Source organism: Phocoena sinus, chromosome 4, assembly GCF_008692025.1.
Source record: "Phocoena sinus isolate mPhoSin1 chromosome 4, mPhoSin1.pri, whole genome shotgun sequence".
Taxonomy (NCBI): domain Eukaryota; kingdom Metazoa; phylum Chordata; class Mammalia; order Artiodactyla; family Phocoenidae; genus Phocoena; species Phocoena sinus.
In genome coordinates, this window is record NC_045766.1 from 59,638,050 (window position 1) to 59,657,692 (window position 19,643).

Below are 19,643 nucleotides of genomic sequence, written 5' to 3' on the forward strand. Positions count from 1 at the left end.
AGATTATCGTTTTGAACTATCTAGACAAAAAAATCCTCAGCATTCTGAGCATATAAATATATGACACATCCCCTTTCCACTGATGTTTTCGACTTCTTGGAGATTTCTTAGCTTTCCAGGAGAAAGCTATATAAAGAGTTGGGTTGTTCTTAATAACTTTGATTTTGAAATAGTTTAAGACTGAAGAATTTGCAAAAATAGTACAGTTTCCATGTAACCTTCACCACACTTCCACCAATGATTATATCTTATATAACCATAGTGTAGTCTCAAAACGAAGAAATTAACACTAATGTTAATGTATCTGAGTTAATGGCGCAATTCCATTAACTCAGATACAAACCTTATTTGAATTCACATGAAGGATTTTTTAATCTTAGGGTTAGGAGCTAATTAGGATCATATCTTGGCTCCATTAATCAGGCAAATGAGACACTTACATATTAGTGTATGAAAACCATAAATTATACAATTCCTTTCATTTTCAAAGAATTTTAGAATTTAAAAAGCTATAAGTTCCAACCTACCTAGAAGTCTGGTCTACTATTCTGTAAAAGCAAAACACAAAAGCCCTTCACAATTTCAAAGGGATGTAGACAAGAGAATCCCTGATTTTAATCTCTAAGGTCAAAGCCCTTCTTTCCCTGAAAAACTAATTCCTCCTTTTCTATCAGCTCTGGATATTGCTGTTCATCAGTACTGGAGGGGAAATAAAGTCGAGGGCAGGCCCAGAGTTCAGGAAGCGTTTCAACTCCAGCTAGATGATTATTAGGGCAGAGGTGTACGGGAGACCCAGATATGGATGGAGGGAAGCCATCCCTTGTGCCTAGGGAGGGCCCGCGTGTTCTGTGCTCCCTCAGCCTGTGCAGGTGCAGAAGCCACCTGCGTCTAGCTGGACATACACAAGGGAACACATCCCAGCTGTCCCTCACCCAAACCAAATTCCCCTTGCCCCACAGCCTCCCTGCCCCCAACTTTTGGAAAGGATGCATTGGAGCAAGGCGACATCTCCCAGATCTGAATGTAAACAAATCTGCATCAAGTTAGTCAATTTGATGGAGCAGGGAGAGATACAAAAGTTTTTTTTTTTTTTTTTTTTTGCGGTACGCGGGCCTCTTACTGCTGTGGTCTCTCCAGACGCACAGGCTCAGCAGCCATGGCTCACGGGCCCAGCCGCTCTGCGGCATGTGGGATCTTCCTGGACCGGGGCACGAACCCATGTCCCCTGCATTAGCAGGCAGACTCTCAATCACTGCGCCACCAGGGAAGCCCTACAAAAGTTTTTTAAAGGAAAAGAAAATCTAAAGGTAAAAAACACAAAATCAACTACAGGTGAGGCACTAACATGATTTTGTTTATCTTATTAACTAAATGTTTTCTGCTTTTCTCTTTTGTGTAATCCCACCCCACAGGGTAGTCCACTTGGAGTATCAAAATGTGGCTTTATAGGGCTTCCCTGGTGGCGCAGTGGTTGAGAGTCCGCCTGCCGATGCAGGGGACACGGGTTCATGCCCGGTTCTGGAAAGATCCCACATGCCGCGGAGCGGCTGGGCCCGTGAGCCGTGGCCACTGAGCCTGCGCGTCCGGAGCCTGTGCTCTGCAACAGGAGAGGCCACAACAGTGAGAGGCCCGTGAACCGCAAAAACAAACAAACAAACAAAATTGTGGCTTTATATATGCCAGGTTTGAGATACCCATTCTTTGTAATTAGAGTGTCTTGGGACTGAGAGCATAGCTTTTCGTTTCAGGTCTACCATGGTTGAAATTTGGGTTGTTTATAAGATTTTCCCAAAGTGTGATAATCTTGTTCCAGAGAATAAAACAGATTGAGCATGGGAAAATTATGTCAAACAATGTCCTTCTTTCCTTAACACATAGAGTAGACAGAGAAAGAGCACAGAATTTGGAACCAAAGGACATGGGTTTAGTTCTAGCCCCATAATTTACCAAATGTATAAACTTGAGCAAATCTTACCCTGTTTCCTCGTCATAAAATGGGTAATATGAAAAATAACAGGATTATTATAAATATATAGGGTTGTTTGGAGAATCAAATAAGATTATGAATGTGAAAATCCGTTACAAATGAAAGAGTGCTATAGGTATGTTACTGTTGCTATGTTACCTGGAAGAAATACATGGTCAAAAATCCTATTTAAATCCATCAGAACATTTTTATAACAGAACTTTGAATACCATTGTAATGAAATGATTTAATAGATAAGCTTCTCTTTTCTTTTCCTTTCCTTTTTCCCCCCTTTTTGTATAGAGAAGGGACGGAAGTCATTTTTCTTCATAAAGTTCTTCTTAAAGAAATCTTCATAAAGTTTCTCTTCCTAAAGTTCATGAAGTGTGTAGTGTTATCTCTCTCCTCATGAATATTCTTTATAAAACTGTTCCCTGGGTCTTGCCATTGTGGAAAATCTGGAGGGAAAACCTAAAACCAGCCTGCAACAGAGTTTTCATAAGTCTTCATGGTAATGAGAAAAATAACCACAACTTGGTGAGCTAAATTAATTAAATTTACATGACTGTCATTTATCCTGAGATTATGTCCTTCTTACATTATTTCGTGTAAAAATCTCCTTTCTCTTGTGAAATGATGGTGATAGTGGATGGCAACTGTTTTGTTTGTTTTCAATGTCCTTACTCTACAAAATAAAAAGTTGGCTACCCTACGTCAGGTCCCAATTATTTTTTGAAATGGGACTGGCCCCTAACATGCCAGTCTCTGGGAACCCTTGGCCTAGAAGGTTAATTGGAGATGGCAGGGATGGCGGTGGGGAAGCCAGTTCAGCTGCCTGTGTTTTGCTCCCTTCCCCAGAGCCCGCGGGGCCCACTGCCCCACATCCGGGCTGTCGCCAGTCCCTGGCTGTGTATCTGCGTCCCAGCCCCCCGGCTCTTCATCCCTGTCCGCTTCCCGCTCCCAGCCCCTCCTAGCTGGTGTCATCCTTCCAGACACAGCTCCCTAAGTTTGCCATGTGCAGTGACCCTGGGTTGACCCTGAGCCATGATACAAACTATGGGATTGTAATGAATCTCTAATTACCCACAGTACCTTCATGAGTCGTCAGCCCTGCTGCTCAGCTATATTCCTCAGCAATTTGGTCATTACCAAGAATTCAGAACACAGCCAAAACTCTGTGGCCCGGAAGCTGGGAGCCCTCACAGTCTCTGCCAAGTGAGGCTGGCTCTGCAGGCTTCTGGGAATGACAGGGTGATTTCCTCCCTCGTTATGAATCAGAGAAGGTGTCTGAACATGAATCATGCAGCTCTGTGTGGGTACCTTGTCCTGACTTTTATTTATTCCAGTAGGTCAGACTGAGTGGATGCTCAGGAACTTGGGGAGACTGGTAGCATTTTTAATTTCATGTGATAATTCCAAAATTCCACATCTTATCTTCAAGCCAAAAAGAGATATCAGCAGACTTAATAAAGTGATAGCAGCAGGTCTTGCTTGATTTTCCTGCAGAAAATGTCATATCTTACTACTGGGGCAAATAGCTTCATAATACGACGGTAATAATAGCTCCCCCATGTGCCAGGCATTGTGCTAGAGGCTTATATACCTTAGGTCTAATATTGACTAAAACAAGAACAAAAACAAACAACAGCAAAGACATTTTACACACAAGGAAACTGAGCCTTGAGTGGTTAAGTAAAGGTTAAGTTTCCAACTCATATAGCTAGAAAGCAACAGTTTGCCTTGCTCCAAAGCAGATGTTCTTTAGGAGCATTTAACAGATGGAACTAGAGAGAAATGACTGGTCTTAAAGGGTAGATGGACTTTTAATTCACTATTAGCTTCCAAGTGAAGAATGAGTCCTAGTTTTCAAAATAACTCACAGAATTTTATTTTTTTAAAGACTAAATGAGATATCAGCATGAAAGTACTGACTTAAGAAAAATTAGCAAAACACTTGAGAAAGTGCTCTACTAACTCAAGAAATCAATTCAATTCAAATATCCATGGCACAAATAGTAAACATTCTCTTCAATATTTAAATATCCTTTTGCCTGTGTCAGGAACTGGGGAAATAAAGATGACTAAGACAGTTCCTGCCTTCAGGAAGCTCAGAGATCATTATTGTTGCTGTTCTTATTTCCTACTTAATATAGTGTTAAACGTTATATTTTATTTATTTATTTATTTATTTATTTATTTTTGGCTGTACGGCACAGCTTGTGGGATCTTAGTTCCCTGACCAGGGACTGAACCCGGGCCCTCGGCAGTGAAAGTACAGAGTCTTAACTACTAAACCACCAGGGAATTCCTTTTCAAAAAAAAATTTTTTTTAATTAATTAATTTATTTTTAAACATTTTATTTATAAAGTATCATAATCAAAAAAATTTTTAGAGTAAATTACTAATATTTCTCTGGCTTTCTAAATGCAAGGCTTGTCATAGCATGAATGATGTTACACTGTTCCACTAGTGTGGGTAGAAAATGCTTATTAACACTTGAATACCCAGGTTATGTCCAATAACCTGTGTGAAAAAAAGTTTCAAGGAATAAATGTATGTGTTCAGTGGTTGTGGTCTTGAAAAGCAGAAATTAATAAGCCACAGGAAATGGTCTTGGCCACATTTCTGAAGCCAGCCTGTTTTCCTAGATTCAGGAGATGTTTTTAATACATAGTGTCTTGCAGTCCAATTAATTCCTTGAATTTGCAGGTAATTTGTATTTTTTTTGTACACAAAGCTTTGTGGTTAAGATAGTAATACTCTGTTCTTGGGACTTACAGCCTTCTCCTACCTCCAAGGTCAGGCCACAGAAAATAACTTCTTCTTAGGGAACAATTCATAATTAAAACCCAATTAAAACCCATAGTTCCTAAACCCAGAGTCTCTGAATCATGCTATCTCTCAACCTCGCCAATAAAACAACAGATGGTTTGAGCTAGCAGGGAATTCGGAGATAGCTAACACTCTCATTTACAGATGAAGAAAATGACGCACGGAGAAGTGATGTAACTTCAAAGACACTTGGCACACAGATGCTAATGGGTATAAGCATACTCTATCCAGGGTAAGAAGTTTGCAATTACCCTACTTTTGAAAGTTTGTTCCTGCTGTGGTATTGCCCATATGTCTCTGCAAAGTTGACTACAGTCTTATCTATCTAAAGGAAGGCCATTTCTCAGGCAGGAAGACTGTTAACATTTTAGGAATATGGGTCCAACAAAAGGATAATTAGGACATGTTTACATAGATTCCTGCCATTTGAATATAAAGTAGCGTCCCTAAATCTTTTTAAGCATTACAGTTAGTAATAATACCATTTACTGAGTGTACCTTATATGTCATATATTATATATATGCCTTCTATATGTCATGTATCCCTCACCTTCTCACTATCCAGGGATGTATTATGAATCCCATTTTACAAAATAAAGAAACAAGTAATAAGCCGAGAGTCAGAGCAGCTTGCCAGCTAAACTCAGCTTCTTTTTCCATCTGCCTCTAAAAGCTCGGGCTCCTCCACCACCCTGATATGTGAACACAAGTGCCATAATCAGACGAGGAAGAGTAGTCTTACCCCATTTCAAAGTATGATAAAATGTCTGTATCATGAATTTAAGGCTGGAGGAAGTTTAGTCAAAACATCCTTAATTAAGTCTCTACCTGCAAGGGCTTCACTGTGGATCACAGTGCTCTCCGTCTCACCACAGCCACTGAGTCAACAAAAGTATTCGTCTACAGCTCGAGAAGAAGGAAACACCTCCAATCTTGCTTCCAGATCAGCTTCAAAAGAATAAGAAGTAACCACTGAGTAGGGGGATCTCTCCAGGCAAGTATTTGCCTTTAGGAAGATTCTTGTCTGCTATTACTACATTTCTACGTGACTGTTTGAGCCTAACTACAGAAAGTACTTATTAAAATTCACACATACAGCAAAGAGGGCTAAAGAGGATTGGCTGTTCCATTTTTAGTCTCTCCAGCACTCACCTGGACTGAAGAAAAGAGACAATGGGTCTTCCTACAACTCTGCTGGAAAAATGAAAGAACACAACTACATTGTTAAAGAAGTCAGGTAACTGTCTAAAACAAGGCAGCTGACAGGAGTGAGCCAATAGAATACATGTGGGTGAATTTCGTCCTAGTCACACATTTGTGCACAAAGTTCTATAAGGCTTCTAAGGATTTCCCTGTGTTATCCAGTACCTTGCACTCATCCTTAAAAAACTTTTAAAGGAGAAATGGACAAGTTTCCGTAGGTAAGGGAGGCCTATTTGTGATAATAATAGTAGTAATAACCAAAATGTGCATAAAACTTGCATGCTTAAAAGCTTTCCTAGACAATATCATGGTGTGCTTAAGCTTCTGGGCTCTGGAGTCAGATTTACCATTCTGGAATCCCAGATCCACCACTTCCAATTGTGTGACTGTGGATACATTCCTAAACCTCCTGGGGCTGTCTCAGTTTCTTCTGTAACCCTGGGATAATAATAATAATACCTATTTCATGAAGTAATTATGAGCATTAAATGAATTTATGTGTGAAACACTTTGAAAGGTGGATGGTAAAGTAAGTGTGCGATAAATGTTGTTCTTATGGTTTTTGCATTTTGTTTTGTTTCAAGTAGTCCTTTAACAAAGCTAGTATATAGTGGAGCCAGGACTTGAACAAGAGGGAAAATAGACATTTTGCATGTTGCATCTTAGTCAACATGAAGAATTGACTAAAGAGAGACACGAGTGGCAATAGGGAAGCAAAAGAGGTACATACTGCAGGGCCAGGTTAGAGATGATGGTACTTTGAAGCAGAGCAGAAAAAGGTAAAAGAGGTATTAGACTTGAACAAGAGGGAAGACAGACAGTTTGCATTGAAGTGCCCTATGCAGTCTCCTGTGTCCTGGTGTTAGTCTGAGTGTGAACAGGGAAGCCACTCTGCGAAGCCAGGAAACCATGCTTGCATCGGTAACCCCCTCATTTACTCCAGCGTTTGGGAGTTGAGTCGTCAGCTTAGATCTCCTCAGTGAGGTCTTGGTGGAACCATCAGTCACAGTCCAGTGGCAATATTAGGAGGAATTACTTTTGACAGGCTTCCTGCCATTTGATATTTGCAGAGTGTTTTGTAATCTCCTGGTTACCCTCCACCCACCCGCTGGGACCTAGAGAGGTGACAAGCTTTTCTTCCTCTGAACAAGTGTTCCCAAATTAAAGGAGCAACAGAGTCAGTAATAAGAAAAGAACTCAAAGGAGTTTTTCACCTTTTTCCTCAAATCCATCCCTATGCTAAAAATTATAATAGTTGATCTCTGAAAGACTGAGAGAATAATGATAATAATTATTTTAATAATTTAACAATAATTATTTGTTGAGCACTTGTAATATAGTAGACACTGTTCTAAGCTTTGTGTATGTGCTGACAATAATCCTATAGTGTAAATATTCTTCTTCCTTTTATTTGACAGATAAGGAAATCAAGGCATAGAGAGATTAAATATTTTGCCCCAAATCTCATGACTACTGAGTGGTAGAGGATTCAAACCCAGTCTCACTCTAGAGCTATGCTCTTCACCACCACCATGCTATAAGTGCAACCCTGCCTGCACCCATGACCCGATGTACTCATTTCATATCTTCCAGCACCCTCCCTTTTGTATGAGAAGCCAACTAGTGAAGTTTTGCATGAAAACATTACAAACACACAAAAATGCAGATGGAGTCACTAAGATAAGGTGGCTTTCTGAGAAGCTCCCCATCCATTACTTTCATAAATTGGCCATTGTCTCAGGTCTCCCTTATAAGGTCAGGAACCTGATTTTTCCAGCACACTAAAAAGGAAAACATTTATTAGGAGTGAACTCACATGAACTAAATTTTAAAGGATTAGAGGACAAACCAAAATGTCAAAATATTAATCTGTTCTAACACAAGTACATGTTTATTGAATGCCTAGGTATTGGTGATACCATGGTGATTCTAAGATCTCCGAATAAAATCTCTACCCTCATAAACCTTATATTCCAAATGAAGGAGACAGATAATAAAAATGCATATGTCTATAGATTGATCATACAGAAACAGTTAAGAGTAAGTGTTATGAAGAAAAAATAAAGCAGGGAAAGAAACAAAGGGTTGAGGGATCTACTTTAGATTGAGTGCACAGCAAAGAACTTTCCAAGGGGGTGATATCTGAACAAAGACCAGAGTAAAATAAGGAAGCAAGCCAAGTGGACATAAGACCAGTGTTCAAATAGAGGAAAGGCCTCGTGATGGGAACATGATTGACATGTTTGAGAAACAGGAGACCAGTGTGACTGGAGTTCAATGGGCAAGGAGGAGAATGGTAAGATGATTTGGGAGAGGCAGTCAAGGGCAATATCACAAAGAGTCTTAAGGCCATGGTAAGTAATTTTGGATCTTATCCTAATGTGATAGAAGGTATTAGAGGGTTTTGAAGAGGAAAATGATATGCTCATATTTGCTTCTGAAAAGGATCACTCCAGCTGAGAACATGGAATTCTTAGTCAACATGAAGAACTGACTAAAGAGGGACACGGGTGGCAATAGGGAAGCAAGAGAGGTATGTACTTCAGGGCCAGGTTAGAGATGATGGTACTTTGAAGCAGAGCAGAAAAAGGTAAAAGAGGTAATAAATGGTGGGATTTAGAATGTATTTTGAAGAATGCAGTCAAAGTTTGAGGCCTGACCAATAGGTAAATAGAGATGCATATTTGGGTAAAACAAGGCAATCAAGATTTTGGTTTTGGACATGATGAGTTTAGCATTCCTATTAGACATCAAAAGGCAGATTTTGAGTAGGCAGTTGGATAAATAGTCTGTAGTCTCTTATCAACAGGGGAGAGGTTGGGACTGAAGATAAGAATTTGGGAGTCATCAGTAAATAGGTGGTTTTTAAAGCCATGGAATTGAATTCAACCTCTCAGGATGTTGAATGAAGACAGAGAAGAAAAGAGATCCCAAGATCGAGGTCTGAAGCAACTCCAATTTAGAAGCAGGAATACAGAGAGTCCAGCAAAGGAGACTGAGGAAGAACAACCAATGAGGCAGGAGAAAAATCAGCAGCACATGCTGTTCCTGAAACCCAAGGAAGAAACCATTTCAAGATGGTGGGAGCACTAATTATATGAAAAGCCTTCTGAGGAGTAGAGTTCATACTCTAAGGATCAAGATTTGGCCAGTGGCTTAGGCAACATGGAGGATATTTGTGACTTTGGCAAGAGAGAATGCAGTGAAGTGCTGGGAAAGATAGCTTAGCTGGGGTAGTGGGGAAGTGATAAGGTGAGGAAGCAGGTAAGGTGAGGATGAATCTTGTAGATGATACCATCCAATCAATGTAGTCAAGTCTTACTGGCCTAGAAGTCTGTATTTTGCACCATTGTATGCTGAATTTGAGGTTTAACTTCAAATGGGCAAGGGTTCAATGGGCAAGGAGAAGAACGGTAAGATGACTGGGAGAGACAGTCAAGGGCAATATCACAAAGGGTCTTATAAAGTTATAAGGCCATGATAAGGGCAGTTTTATTTCTCCTAATTCCAGTTCCTTGAGAGCACCTTGATGTCTCCTTTAGGAATCAACTACAAAATTTCATTGTTAGTCTGACAGATATAAAATATCAAATAAAAACATATAAGAATAAACAATCACTGTTTTTGAAGAAAGATCAGGAAAAGAAAGAAGCAGAATTATAAATTATTTTAAAGAGCTATGATTTAATTCTCTTGGATAAAAAATTTCATGACAAGAAACATTTCTATGAATTATATAAATCCATGTAAAACCCTAGTACCCCAAACTCAGTATGTATTCACTGATATTTTTAGTAATTGATGACCATGATGATAATGGTGATTGTGATTCTTTAAAAAGTAATTATATTAGAGCAAATAAAGATGAAATATCTTTAATATGAAGAACAGGCAAGAATTCAGCCAATAAATTATTAACTTTCTCTAAAAATCTTAGGAAAAAATAAACAGACCTCACTGAGCAAATAGACTGCCAAATCTTACAAGGATAAGTGCCAGGCTTACTGATTAATGATGTCTGAGGTACACTTTTAAAAAAATTTTTTATTTTATACTGGAGTATAGTTGATTAACAATGTTGTTAGTTTAATCTTTTCCCACTTATGTTATTACAGAATATTAAGCACAGTTCCCTGTGCTATACAGTAGGTCCTTGTTGGTTATCTATTTTAAATATAGCAGTGTGTACAAGTTAATCCCCAATTCCCAATCTTATCCTTCCCCCCACCCTTCCCCGCTAGTAACCATAAATTTGTTTCTCTAAGCCTGTGAGTCTGTTTGTTTTGTAAATAAGTTCATTTGTATCATTTTTTTAGATTCTGCATATAAGTGGTATCATATGATATGTCTTTCTCTGTCAGATTTACTTCACTTAGTATGATAATATCCAGGTCCATCCATGTTGCTGCAAATGGCATTATTACATTTTTTTAATGGCTGAGAAATATTCCATTGTATATATGTACCACATCTTCTTTATCCATTCATCTGTTGATTGACATTCAGGTTGCTTCCATATCTTGCTATTGTAAACAGTGTTGCAATGAACATTGGGGTGCATGTATCCTCTCGAACCATATTTTTCTCTGGATATATGCCCAGGAATGGGATTGCTGGATCATATGGTAGCTCTGTTTTTAGTTTTTTAAGGAAACTCCATACCTGGAGATATGCTTTTTAAAAAATAAATTTATTTATTTATTAATTTTTGGCTGCATTGGGTCTTCATTGCTGGGTGTGGGCTTTCTTTAGTTGTGGCAAGTGGGAGCTACCCTTCGTTGTGGTGCATGGCTTCTCTTGTTGTGGAGCACAGGCTCTAGGCACACGGGCTTCAGTAGTTGTGACGTGTGGGCTCAGTAGTTGCGACTCATGGGCTTAGTTGCTCCGCGCATGTGGGATATTCCCGGACAAGGGCTCGAACACGTGTCCCCTACATAGGCAGACGGATTCTCAACCACTGCGCCACCAGGCAAGCCCGGAGATACACTTTTCATGTCCACCTTTCTGGGACTATCACCATATACATTTTTTTGTTTGTTGGTCTTAAAGTAAAATTGGGTCCAATCAGTTTTGAAGCATCTTGCCAGTAGACATCGTGAATTTGAAGACACTGAATTATTTTTAGTCTGATTTATCATTATATAAATGTTAAATTATGTATAATATCTTTGAAGAACTTATGAAACAGGAAGTTAATTATTGTTCATAAACTGAAGCTGGAAATTCAAGGACTTAGATATACTCAGAACATTAGGTAACATGTAGTGACTATCCCAGAGGCAACGGTATATAACAGAAAACTACACTTTCCAGTCCACCTGAAGATAAAGGGGTTTGTGTGCCTACTGATGGTCTGTGAAATGTGAACAGAAGTGACATGAGTTACTTTAGAGCTGAGGCAGTGATATGCCCAGTGTGGTCTTCCATCTTCCGTTCTTTTGCTTTAGCAAATGACAAAGTTATGAGCCAAGGTGGTGGAACCTATATCCGCCTGGGTAATTCCATGCAGCAGAGCTCTCCACTAACCTGCTCAAGACAAGTAGCATGAACAAGAAGTAACATGTAAAATATTCAGGGTTAATTTATTATTGCAACATCACTTAACCTAACCCGACTAATAGTGCCCACAACAAGTGAGATATTGTAACCCAATTCTACTAAGGTAAAGAGAAGGGAAGTTCTAAAGACCTGGAGAGGGACAGGGGCCTAGGACCTTTACAGCATGAGAATCCAAACTAAAGGCCTCTACACAAAGATGAGACTACATAAAGATGACTCCTTCTGTCAGTGAACTAAAAATACATGTGTCCCACAGAAAGAGATGTTGAGGATGCATACTGATCATGGCCTTGACTCTAGGAGAAGCAGAAAACAAAAAGAAAATAGTGCCCTCTGGGATTCCCATCCTCCTCAGGCTGCTGTCATGTAAGTTTGGGGCTAGAATTTTACCACCTATTTAGCCACATAAAATTTCCCAGCTGAAAATTCTGTTAAAGGGTTCCTAAGTTAGTAACTACCTCAGATACCTGGCAGAAACAAAAGCAAATCCTTTCTCAAGGAGCCAGTTATAAAACCAGACCTTAAAGAATTCCATCAGGTAACATGAAAAACACAAATGCATGAGGAAATAAGTTTGCATTAGTGAGAGTCATCAGATATTTGAATTATCAGAAAGAGACTATAGAGTAATACACCTCAAACTGGAGAATATATATTCTTTTAAGCAGACATGGAGTATTTTTAGAAGTTGCCTATGTTCTAATCTAGACCATAAAGCAGTATTCAGCATATATTTTTAAATCCATGTTACATAAAATATACTTTCTAAACACAATGAAATTTAAAAAAAATCAATAACATAAGAAAACTTTAAAACATACATTTAGTAATCTTCCAGGTGCCAATTTAGTTGCATTTCATAAATTTCGGTTGGTGGCAATTTCATTGTTTTTTAAGTTCCTTTTTATTTGGCCTATCAACCAAAACTTAGAAGACACAGCTAATATGGCAACTGAAAGGAAATTATAATCTAAAGTCTCATTAGAAAAAATAAAAGCTGAAAATAGATAAATTAAGTATCCAACTCAGTATGTTAGAATAATAAGCAGAATAAATCAAATGAAGAAACGAAGTAAATCCAAGGAAACTCAAAGAGAAGAAATAATAAAAACAGCAAAAACTCAATGTAAAGGGAAAAAAGATATAAAAAACATGGCTCTCAAGAGCATGAGAAGACAAGCCACCATTAGACTGGGAGAAAATATTTGCAAAGATGTGCTGATGAAGGATCATTATCCAAAATATGCAAAGTACTCTTAAAACTCAATAATAAGAAAACAAGCTGAATTGAAAAATGGTCAGTAGAACTGAACACATACCTTACTAAAGAAGAAATACCCAATGGCAAATAAGTATATGACAGATTCTCCACAGCATACGTCATCAGAGAAATGCAAACTAAAATGACAATGGCATGTTACTACACCTCCAGAAGAAATGGTGAAAATCCAGAATGCTGACAACACTAAATGCTGAAAAGAATGTGGAGCAACAGGAATTCTCGTAGATTGCTAGTGGAAATGCAAAATGATACAGTCACTTTGGAAGACAGTTTAGCAGTTTCTTCCAAAATTAGACATATTTTACCATACAATCCAGCAATTGCACTTTTTGTATTTACGGAAATGGGCTGAGAACTTATATACACAAAAAAAACCTGCACATGGATGTTTATAGCAGCTTTATTCATAATTGTCAAAACTTGGAAGCAACCAAGATGTCCTTCAGTAGGTAAATGGATTAATAAACTGTGATAAGTCCAGACAATGAAATATTATTCAGTACCAAAATGAAATAAACTATCAAGCCACAAAAAGACATAGAGGAATAATAAGTGCATATTTACTAAGTGAAAGAAACCAATCTGAAAAGACTACATACTGCATGATTCTAACTATATGACATTCTGAAAAAGGCAAAACTATGAAGACAGTAAAAAGATAGGTGATTGTGGAGGTCCAGGGGAGGGAGATAAATAGGCAGGGCATATTTTTAGGGCAGTTAAACTATTCTGTATGATATTATAATATTTGATACATGTCATAATACATTTGTCAAAACCCATTGAATGTTCAATACCAAGAGTGTCCTCTAAACTGTGGACTTGGGTTATAATGATGTGTCAGTTTAGGTCCAACAATGGTTAAAAAAATGTACTGTGTAGTGTGGGATGTTGATAGTAGGGAAGATATGAGTGTGGGAGAGTATATAGGAACTCTCCATAGTTTCTACTTAATTTTGGTATGAACCTAAAACTACTATAAAATGAAACCTACCTAAAAGGAAAAAAAAAGGACCAACAAGGTTGAAAATTAGTTCTTTGAAAAAAAGTAATAAAATTAATAAACCACTGGCAAAGCTGATCAAGGCAGAGAGAAGGTACAAATGAACAATAAAGGAATAAATCTATACAGCTTTTTATATAAATATTTTAAAAATTTAAGTTATGAAATAGCAAAATATAGAAAATTTCAGAAAAAAGTAACAGCTACCTATGTTCCTCCTATATATGTGCTAACATTTTGCTTTCAATTCTTTTTTAAAGACATAAAAGATTATAGATATCAAAACTATATAGCTAGAGCAGCACTCAGAGAGGTTAAAAATTAAACTTGAATATAAAATGTTAAAATGTAGATACAGATATATGAAAATCATTAGTGTGGTATTTTTTATGTGAAAATTGTGAAAACTTGGCTTAGTGTCCCCAATATCTGGAAATTAAGTTTCTAAATAACCATGGGCAAAGTAGAAACTCAAAGAAATTTAGAAATATTTTCAGCTGAATGATAATGAAAAACAAATACCAAAATATCTAAGCATACTGAGAGAAAAAATATGTAGCTTATATTAGAACATAAAAATTTTTAAATCTGCGATCTAAATTTTCACTTTAATAAATTAGAAAAAAAGTCAAATTCAGCCCAAAGTAAAAAGAAGGAAATAATGACAATATTAGAAAATAAATAAAAATAGAAAACAAACCAATAGAGAATAATGACAAAAAGCAAAAGTTACTCTCTGTAAAGATTAATAAACCTAGAGCAAAACTGATCAGGAAAAAGAGTAAATAAAAAGAAAACATCAATTCAGAGCCTAAAAATATTAAAAGATCAATAAAGTAATGCTAAGAACAATTTTATGCCAATAAATTCAACAATTTAGATGAAGTGGACAACTTTTGACAGATACAAATTACTAAACTGACACAAGAAGAAACAGAAAACCTGAATAGCCCTTTATCCATTTTAAAAAATTGAATTTGGGATTGAAAAATATTCTCACAAAGAAAACTCCAGACCCAGAGTTTATTCCTATGGAAGAAATAATAGTAATTTTACACAAATTCTTTCAAGAAATGGAGGAGGCTATGTGACCCATCTCATTTTATGAAGTCAACATAATCATAAAAATAACAAAACCTGATAAGGACTTTAGACACAAAAAAATAAATTGCAGGCAAATATCACCCATAACAAGAAGCTAAAATCCTCAACAAAATAATAGCCAAAAACAATGCAGTAATATGTAAAAAGGATAATATATTATAACCAAGTGAAATTTATCCCAGGAATGCAAGGTAGATTTAATACTTAAATTCTATCAATATAAGATGCCACAATAGCAGAATTAAAAAAATGCATATGAACCGTTCAAATAGATGTAGAAAAATATTTGATAAAATTCAACCATTCATTCATGCTGCAGACTTTCAGTAAACTAGAAATCAGATGTACTTCCTCAATCTAATAAGGGCATCTATGAAAAAACTTCAGCCAACACTATGTTTAATGATAAAATTTTGAAGGCTACTTCCTAAGATTGAGAACAAAGCAAGGACATCCACTCTCACCCACTTATATTAAAAACATTATAGTGGAGATCCTGGAATTATAATAAGGGAAGGGGGAAAAAGGCAAAGGAAGAAAAAGAAAACAAAGAAGTGAAATTGCTTTTTTTTTTTTTTCTTTTGCCACACCACGAGGCATGTGGGATCTTAGTTCCCACACCAGGGATAGAACCCGTGTCCCCTGCAGTGGAAGCGCAGAGTCTTAACCACTAGACCACCAGGGAGCCCCTAAAATTGCCTTTATTTGCATACAGCATGATTTGTATGTAGAAAAATCCAATTAAAACATAAATTACTGGAACTAATAAGTGAATTTAACAAGCTTGTAGAGTACAAGTTAATATCTAAAAGCAATTGTATTTTATGCTCTAGCAACGAACAACTGAAAGTGAAAATTTTTAAATACCATTTGCTATAACATCAACATTTTAATAGTTTAGGAATAAATATAGCAAAATGTGCAAGAACTTTACACTAAAAACTATACAATTTTGCTGAGAAAAGTAACTCAAATAAAGGAGAGATGTCATGTTCAAGGATTAGAAGCCCAATATTGCCAGATTACAATAGCAATCATAATCCTAGTAGCTTCAGATGGAAATATTAAAAACAAAAAAACAGAATATCCACGACAATAATTAAACAGAACAACAAAGTCTGAGGGCTTACTATGATGGTACTGATTAAGAGAGTGTTGTATTGGCTTAAGGATAGACATATATATCAATGGAGTTGAATAAAAGTCCAAAAGCAGATCCCCGTTAAATGTGGTCAACTGACTTTCATCAAAGACAGCAAGGTAATTCAATAGGGAATGAAACGTCTTTTCAATAAATAGTGCTGGAATAACACGATGTCCATGTGGGAAAAAATGAAACTTGATCTTCTATCTCACACCATGAAAAAAATTTATTTCAAGATAATTCATACATCTAGATGTAAAAAGCCAAATTATACATATGATAGAACACACAGTGGAATATCCTGACTATTGTGGAGGAGGCGCAAAGACTTCTCAGGACACAAAAAGCACTAATTCAAAAATCTGATAAATTGTACATCACCAGAATTAAAAACCTCTGCATATCAAAAGACACAATTAAGAAAATAAAAGACAAACCACAAACTGAGCGAATATATTTACCATTTGTACTTCTGACAAAGGACTTGTATCCAGAAAATATAAAGAACTATAAGTCAATAGAAAAAAAAAAGAGAACAAAATTTTAAAATAGGCGAAAAAAACTTCAACAGATCTATATTTTAAAAAGTATATGAATGACAGGTCTGCTCATGAAAAGATGCTTAAAATCATTAATAGAGAGATACAAGTTAAAACCATAATGAGATATCACCATACACCCACTTGAGTGACTAAGATTGAAAAACCTGATAATACCAAATATTAGCAAAAAAAAAGGTGATGCACCAGAACTCTCCTATCCTGCTGGCAGAATGTAAATCCTAAAACCACTTTGGAAAATGGTAAGGCAGCTCTGTTTGTAATAGCCAAAAGTGGAAACAGTGGAAATGCTCATTAATAGGAGAACGGATAAACAAACTGTGGAATATTCATATAATAGAATATTACTCAGCAACAAAAAGTAACAAGCCATTGATACTGCAGCAACTTGAAGGAATCTCAGAAAAAAAGTTTGAGAAAAAGAATCCAAACTCATAGAGTACAACACGATATAATTCCCTTTATATGAATTCAAGAACACCAAGACTAATCTAAGGTAGAAATCAGAACAGAATGTTTCTTAGAGATAGAGGGTAGAATTCCCTGGAAAATGGCATGAAAGAACTTCCTGCAGTGATGAAAATATTCTATATTTTTACAGGTGTTGGTTACATAGGTGTATACATTTGTCAAAATTCTTCAATATATATTTACTACATATAAATTATATCCCACTAAAAAATTTTTAAAAACAAGCAAAAATGACAAATCCTAGTGAAAAAAAGGATCAAAACTGACCCAACAGTAACTGAAACTTGAATTGTTCTAAAATAATGAGGAAAAATAAATCAGCAGTTCAAAATTTTCTCAAAAACAAACTACCAGACTCTTTCCAAATACAGAAAAACTGGGCTGAGATGGAGACATTGTGACAAGGACCGATCAGGCAGAACAGTAAGAAAACACTTAACTGATAAGTCAAGCTCAGCTTTGAACTTAAATGTAAAAGCCCTAAATAAAATATTATTAAACCAAGTCTAGCAATTTTTAAAAAGATACTATCTCATAACAACTTGAATGCAATGTGAATTAAACATGGGAAAATATCTTATTGAAATTCACTGTATTAACTGGTTAAAGACAAATGTGTGTGGTAATTTCAACAGATGCAGATAAGAGGCATGGCCAAGGAACAAATAGAAAGATGCTCAGTTTTACTAATAACAGAGAAATATGTTAGAATCACAATAAGATATCATTTTACGAACAGTTGTTTGCCAAAAATTAAAAATATCAAGAGTTGGCTAGAATATGGAACAAGGAAGGCATGCATGGATGACAGAGTGTAAATTGATAGACTCATTGTGGAAAACAATCTGACATTACCTACAGAAATGGGCTCATCCTCTGACCCAGCAATTAATTCCATTCCTAAGTGCATACTAAGAAATGAAAGAATGAACATGGCAATTCGAAGTGGGTGTGTGTTTTGAGATGAGTGGGAAAAGGTGGGTGTTTCATTGGAATAGGAAGCCTTAACTATAGGGTTTGGGAGTATTTATGGTCCCAGGTTTGGAGATCAGTGTAAGTGGTCAAAGCAATTAGCAAGATTATTGCTTGTATTGGACAAATATCTCAAAGTGTTTTTGCTTGATTCTTTCTATCTTTCTTTCTTTCTTTTTTTGCGGTATGCGGGCCTCTCACTGCCGTGGTCTGTCCCGTTGTGGAGCACAGGCTCTAGACGCGCGGGCTCAGCGGCCATGGCTCATGGGCCCAGCCGCTCCGTGGCATGTGGGATCTTCCCGGACCGGGGCACGAACCCGTGTCCCCTGCATCGGCAGGCGGACTCTCAACCACTGCGCCACCAGGGAAGTCCTGCTTGATTCTTTTACACATTCCATTAATATAAAAATCCCTATTCTGACTCTGTTCATCAAGCAATCTCCCATTTCCCAAGTATATCTGCCTATAGAAGGTAATATAATAATCACCTAGGTTTTGGCTATTTCTGATTCCTGAGAAAAATTTCTGGATAAATAAAACACTGGCCTCTTATTATAATTTGGCTTCTTAAATACTTTGACTATAGGAAGAGAACTTTATGGCAACCTCAATGATCTGGTTATATTTCTCACTGAATTCATAAAAATAGACTTTCTGATTTGTATGACTCTTGTGTGCCCTTGAGTTAGCATGAGTTCCTCCCTCTGGGGCTGATCATCCTGGGGCTAATTCACAAGCATGATTTCTAGATCTTCAACGAGTCCAGATCCAGCTGTTCTTATGTTAGGTGACATCACTATCTCACATCCACTTTCCAATCCTTTTTGTTGATTCCTGTACTGATTACATTAACATTCAACTTGTAATGAAAGTTAAGGTTACAAGTTGAAACTATAATATATGAAGTCATTCCTGAAACTCCACAATTTTGAAGTCAACTAGTTCTAATTTATAAGTATTAGTATATTTAAAAATTTATATGAAAAAGTGCTGAACACAAACATAAGCACTTGTGTTTTTGAAGTCAGCATTATGGAAAAGTTATGATTTTTTGAGAAAGTTGAGAACCTAACGGAGATAGGCACATCATGATTAATCACTGACCAGTGGGCAAGCTAGCTACATGCAAGTTTACCTAGTGATGATTTTGTTACGAGGTGGTAAGTGGCAACATATATAGCCATATAAAACCAGCTGAACCTGTTAGGACTTGAATATGATGGGCATGTTTCTCAACAGCCACACCTTACATCTCCTTTGGTTGACTTTTTTTTTTCATCTTTTTACTTGTCAATGAATAGTGCCCACGCAGTGCTGCCTCTGGTCTATTAATCCTGCTTGGCTCTCTTTGGAAATTTTGGACACGTGCTACGCAGGTGATTGCAACATGAGTCAAGTAGAAAAAGAAGTTGTCAATAGTCTCAGTGAGGTCCTAAGCCTTGGCAGTGGGTTTCATGCAAGCCTGGTATTGTCACAGCATCAATCAGCCCTGGAGCACACTGTCATTATCACAAACCAGTTATTCCCCACTGCAATCACAACAGGA